Source organism: Rhinatrema bivittatum, chromosome 2 (assembly GCF_901001135.1).
Source record: "Rhinatrema bivittatum chromosome 2, aRhiBiv1.1, whole genome shotgun sequence".
Classification (NCBI taxonomy): domain Eukaryota; kingdom Metazoa; phylum Chordata; class Amphibia; order Gymnophiona; family Rhinatrematidae; genus Rhinatrema; species Rhinatrema bivittatum.
Window position 1 is genome coordinate 89,570,451 of NC_042616.1, and position 6,851 is coordinate 89,577,301.

Consider the following 6,851-nt stretch of genomic DNA (forward strand, 5'->3'; position numbering starts at 1 on the left):
AGTCTTTCTGGTTACCTGGCACACATATTTACAAACTCTACCTCACAGGACCCGCAGTTTTTATGTGAATTCTCAGACCCAATGCAAAGTACTTCTATAGATGCAGGCTCATGGAGGCTAGTAGATTCCTTTACACGTCCAAACCTTGCACTCAACAGTCATGTATACCTGTGCTGGGGGGCAGGGGGACTGGAGGGGAGGGAATTAGGGGGTGGGGGTCTTGAAGGAGGGAGACCTGTTGGGGTTTTAGCTGTGTTATGTTAGCTCTGTACGTGGAGGGTGTGGGTGTGAAGAAACAATGCCCTCCCCTCATCCCAAACTGGTTGTACCATTTAATTAATGTGAAAATCAATAAAATAGTTGAAACAAACTAATAACTGGAAGGGGAACAATAAGTAAATCTACAGCTCTAACACTAAACTTTCAAAAGGGAAATTTTGATAAAATGTGGAAAATAGTTAAAAAAAAAAAAAACCTGAAAGGTGCAGCTGCAAAGGTTAAGTGTTCAACAAGCATGGACATTGTATTTTTAAACAATCCTAGAGGCGCAGTCCAGATGTATTCCACGTATTAAGAAAGGTGGAAGGAAGGCAAAACAAGTACCGTCATGGTTAAAATGTGAGGTGAAAGAGGCTATTTTAGTAAAAAAAAATCCTTCAAAAATTGGAAGAATGATCCATCTGAAGAAAATAGTATAAAACATAAGCATTGTCAAGTTAAGTGTAAAACATTGTTAAGACAGGCGAAGAGAGAATTTGAAATGAAGTTGTCCATAGAGGCAATTGAGATGCGGCGACCCGAATTGTACACAGTATTCAAGGTGCAGTCTCACCATGGAGTGATGCAGAGGCATTATGACATTTTCTGTTTTATTAACCATTCCCTTCCTAATAATTCCTAACATTGTTTCCTTTTTTGACTGCTGCAGCACACTGAGCCGACGATTTTAAAGTATTATCCACTATAATGCCTAGATCTTTTTCCTGCATAGTAGTTCCTAATATGGAACCTAACATCGTGTAACTACAGCAAGGGTTATTTTTCCCTATGTGCAACACCTTGCAATTGTCCACATTAAATTTCATCTGCCATTTGGATGCCCAATCTTTGAGTCTTGCAAGGTCTTCCTGTAATATATCACAATCCACTTGTGATTTAACTACTCTGAATAATTTTGTATTGTCCGCAAATTTGATAACCTTACTTGTCATATTCCGTTCCAGATCATTTATATATATATATATATATATATATATATTGAAAAGCACCAGTCCAAGTACAGATCCCTGAGGCACGCCACTGTTTACCCTTTTCCACTGAGAAAATTGACCATTTAATCCTACTCTGTTTCCTGTCTTTTAACCAGTTTGTAATCCACGAAAGGACATTGCCTCCTATCCCCTGACTTTTTAGTTTTCTTAGAAGCCTCTCATGAGGGACTTTGTCAAACACCTTCTGAAAATCCAAATACACTACATCTACTGGTTCACCTTTATCCACATGTTTATTAACCCCTTCAAAAAAGTGAAGTAGATTTGTTAGGCAAGACTTCCCTTGGGTAAGTCCATGTTGACTGTGTTCCATTAAAACATGTCTTTCTATATGTTCTACGATTTTGATCTTCAGAATAGTTTCCACTATTTTTCCTGGTACTGAAGTTAGGCTCACTGGTCTATAGTTACCCAGATTACCCCTGGAGCCCTTTTTAAATATTGGGGTTACATTGGTCACCCTCCAGTCTTCAGGGGGGATTTTTTTCTGTGGGGGTGAAGGATAACCTTCATGGCCCAGGCAATGGAAAGTGTGTGTGTGTGTGTGTGTGTGTGTGTGTGTGTGTGTGTTCCTCTTGTGCTTTGGGATAGGTACCTGGTCAAAGCAGGGAGGACTCACTGGATGGGTGTTCAGAATAAAATTTACTGATCCTGATTGTAGGAAAATCAACAAAGTGAATAAACATCCAGATTCCTTGTCTTTGATGTGGTACAAGTTTAAATGATGCATCCCTCTATGGAAGTGTCCCTTAGTACTGAAACTTGGAACGTGGGATGAATGTTTGTCCCAAGGGGCTGGCGTATCCTAACCCTTTTCCCTATAGTACCTAATTTCAGAGGGGCACTCCCAATCGGTATCTGCCCGTGTCCCAGGGTGGAAACTCTGATTGGGGGGTCTAAAGATGGTCATTTTCTCCAATCTTCTCTTCGGAAGAATAGCATGTGACCATCCTGCAGGAGAGGCTGGTTTTGGAACAGATATTACAATTGAGATTTGAGCAAGGAAGGAGGCAATAAATACTTCCTTCCCAAGGTTGGAAACTCAGTCTAAGAAAATTCTTAATCTAATTTACAGGTCTCTACAAACTACTTTTGTAGGGTCGAAGGAGTATACAGATTCCTTCCTGCATCTCTGGAGAGGAATTTACAGCCTTCCAGAAGGTGCAGATCAAAACTAGCAAAAATAGAAATAATCTTCACTCTCTAAATTCCTCTTCCCTCCATTCTATCACCAAGACTAGCAGGGCAGTGTCTCTCCCTTCCTTTGCTAAGCTAAGTGCCTAACTGTGGAGAGCACACTGAACCCATGTCTTCCCTCTCTGAAATCAAAGCTACACTGCCTCCTAGTCGCATGGTCTAATCTTATCTTATTGTCCAATAGACTGCCTATTCCTGCAAGCCTCTTCGAGAGGAGCAGTATTGAATGCATAGCCTGTAACATACTCTAGATGACTAAAACATGATGGCTGGGGATTAGGGCCATCTGGTGGAGACCTCAGTCTCTCCCCTGGAGAAAAGAAGGGTGCCCATATGGTACAGCATCAGAGGAATAAAGGAGTGTGCTAAGTGTGAGGATCTGTGGGCAGTTTGTTCCTCCTGCCAGCAGGGCTCCTCTTGAGTATTTGCTTCTTAGTCCTTTAAGCTCAAGGTTTGGTGGTCCTGCTGGCAGCTATGTTCTTCTAGTGCCGCCTCCCACAGAAACGTGCCTGCCTCACATCATGCAACTTGCCACAGCTTGGTCCCAGATTCAGGTTCTTGTTTGGGTCCTAGCCTTGGCCTCTTGTTGCTCTTATTCTTGGTTCTAGTTTTGGCCTCACATTCATCTTGCTTTGTGTTCTTATTGCTTGTCTATCTGTTCTGTTTTGCCAGAGAATTGGGATCCTAGACACCTCTACCCTCAGACTCTGGTTGTTTTTGCATTTTGGTCCTACTTGGAGGCCTCGTGTTGGCTCCACTCAGTGGTGTTTCTAGACAGAAGTATTTGGGGTTGTGACAGGGGGGAGGGGCAAGCCAAGTATGGAGGGGGCAAACCAAAGTGACATTTACACCCATCATGCTTCCCTTACCACCATAAAAATTGGCTTTTATAAAATACAAAGAAAATGTCCCAAGTCCCAAGCAATGGACAGTCGGCATCATCTTGTGCTCCTACCATGTGACAGGGGCCAACCAATGTCAACGGTAGCCCCTGTGACATAGTAAGGGCAAAGGCTATTGGCGCCATTTTGAATACCGGCAGCCGACGGCCCGAGTGCAGGAGATTGCTCCTGGACCCCTGCTGGACCACCAGGGACTTTTGGCAAGTCTTGGGGGACCCTCCTGATCCCCACAAGACTTGCCAAAAGTCCCTGATGGTCTAGCGAGTACAACGAATTTAAACAAAACCCCCACCTTCCTGATCCCCACAAGACTTGCCAAAAGTCCCTGGTGGGCCAGCGGGGGTCCAGGAGTGATCTCCTGCACTCGGACTGTCGGCTGCCAGTAATCAAAATGGTACCAATAGCCTTTGCCCTTACTATGTCACAGGGGCTATCGGCGCCATTTTGAATACCGGCAGCCGACGGCGTGAGTGCAATAGATAGCTCCCAGACCCCCGCTGGACCACCAGGGAGTTTTGGTAAGTCTTGGGGGGTCAGGAGGGTGGAGGTTTTATTTAAATTTGCTCCTTTAGATGGCCGAATAATTCGGTGAAGATTCGTTGTATTCGTGGGAATCGCGATACGTTTTGCTTCCCCACGAATACAACGAATATGGCCCTATACGTTGCGGATTGCCAATACGTTGCAAACAAATACACACCCCTATCTCATATAGACCCACACATGCACAGGCTCAAGGCCTCCCCATCTCTAGGCGGCCTCTTCTATAGCCTCCAGTGGGATGGAGTTTGCTAGTGGCTGCCGGGTCCTCTGCTTCTTCGGCTGCCTCGGGATGCGCTTTGCAGCAGCAGCCTCCTAGCTCTCACACTTTAGCTGCTAGTGGGTTGGGGTCTGCTGGTGGCTGTTGAGTCGCAGGTGCTTTTATTTATTTAATTTTTTTTTTGGAGGGGGGAGGACCCCCCTCACTGATGGATATGGTGGCAAGCCATAAGCAGCAGTAGGAATTGCTGCGGGGCCAGTCTTGTTATAAGAGCTGCGAGATTGGCCCTTTGGCAGCAGGAAATGACGTTTGCTTAAATGCAACTCCTGCTGCCAGCTGTGGATGGTGGAGAGGTGGATTGAAGCCCAGGATCATGTGGCTGACAGCTGTATTGGATGAGGGAGGGGTTTGGTTTATCCCTGCCTGATCTTATGTATAAAACTGGGGTGGCAAATGGCTGGCAAACTATTTTATTAGAATGGCACTTGCGACCTTGTTGTGACAGCTGTGTACCCCCACTCTCAAGCCTTGTTCATCCTGTCTTTGGTTTGTTCCATTTTGTCTTGTCTTTGTCTGTCTTGTTTCAGTGGGCATCCTTCTGCTCCTGCTGCAGATGTGCCCCACTCCTATGGGTGCCTTCCACGACCCTGGTAATTGTCACTCTTGCTTCCTGCATAAATCCTGCAAGCCACCAACACCTGAGGGCTTAACCTGAGTGGAAGATAGCCAGTATAGAGAGAAGATAGCTGATTGCTGTCCTGCTTCAGCCATCCTCACCAGTATCCTGTCCCATTCTTATCCCAAGGGTCAGAATACTGGCAGCATACGGTGACACCAATCTGCTGCAACAAGGAAACAGTGGTCTGAAGCCTATCAAGTATTTTAGGAACCAAAGACATTAACACTTAAAGAGACTCGGAGATTGTACTTGTGATTACAAATATTGTATCACATTGGATTCATCCCCTGAGAAATGTGTAATATATCAGAATGTTTCCACTGAAAAAACTGATTTCTAAGTAAAGCTTTAGTGTGTTGCAGGATCATTCCTTGTGTGGAGAGTGATTTTTTTGGAGTGAAACCTGTCACATCACCTAAGGGTTCAGAAGTTAAGCTTCCCTTCTGGTTTGAACACATCCAGAGCTGCAGCAGTGTCCAGTGAGTCATGTCAGAATTCAGCCAGTCCCACAACCTGCATCCTTGCTCAGTGAGGACACATGATGGGAGCTACGTTACTAAAATGCTTAGGTGTTCGAAAATTGCAAATGTAGGGGGCTAGACAGCAAATAATTAAATAACCCTGCAGCATTTTTCCAAGGAGAAGAAAATACTGTGGGGGCTTCCAAAACTGGGTACTGCAGTTTTGGAAATCATGCAATATTTTATTCCATTGAAAAATACAACGGGGAAAAAAAAAAATCAGAGGGAAAGTCAACAAAATCCTGAATTGTAGCAAACTTTCAGGAAAATAACACGGCATCCATTTTTTTTTTGAGGCAAGCTGCATTATTTTATTAACATAAAATCCTCTAATAATGAATTGCTTCGCATGCATTTGCAAAGTAGCTCATTAATATACTCATGTTATTTTGGGTAAAATATTGAGATATTGCCATAAGCGTTCTTTTTGTGGTAAAATGCTTAATATGGCTTATTAAATATACCCCTTGGGTGCTTATTTTTCAGATTAGATTTATTTAGCAAGTACTAAAAATAGGTGTTTAGCGGTGTTTTCAAGGCACAGATTAAAATGTTTGGCTTTTTTTTTTTTTTTAGATGGCTTCAATTTAATATGGCAGAATCAATTAATCTTAATCCTTTATTAAATTAAAACTGAAAAGCAGCAACTTCACAATGCTGTGTTAGAGGGTGGGTATATATAGCTATAGTAGGTGGCAGGGTATTAATGGCTGAAGAGTTGGGGGTTTGGTGGGAGTGGCAGGGTCTGTAGATGTGTGTGTCTGTGGCTGATGGGGCGGCATGGTGTGAGGCTGGGAGGCACTTCCGGTGGGGTGAAGATGCCTATTTGCGGCTATAGGAGTGACAGGGACCATGTGACTGAAGGGAGATGGTTGATTTGAGTCTCTCCATTGCACTTCTACCTTCACTCTCACTCTTGCACTCACCTTACCCATCTTCATTCATCCCTTCTGTCAGATCCTTCCACCAGCCTGCTCCTCTCATGGTGCCTTTTCTTCCACCAGTAGAGCTTGCACTTCCTGCCAACCCATTCCAGTTATATCATCAGGCCACTGCTCTTGTGCCTCTTCTTGACTCACTTGAGGGCAGTGACCAGATGACCACATCAGAGCTATTTTCTTGTTTTTCAGCTAGAATTAAAAAAAAAACCCAGTTTCTCCATTGGTGATGTTTTATTATGGTTTTTTGGTTAACTGAAAATAAGAAGCCCTAATTACAATTGTACCTAATTTAATGATCTTTAAAGGGAAGTCACATCCCCTTCTAATCTAAAACTTTCTACATACAAATTCTAGCCAACATGTACAGACTATTTACAGTATACATTTACTTCAGGTACATTTGAAACAAAACATCTGCTTGGAAGTCAATTGTACTATTAGATAATTGAGGGGTAAAAAGGTGCACTAAAAGGGGACAACGCCATAGCAGACAGATTAAATGGTTTCTTTGCTTCAGTTTTTACTAAGGAGGATGTAAGCAGATACCCATGCCAGAAGTGGTATTTAAAGGTGATGTTTC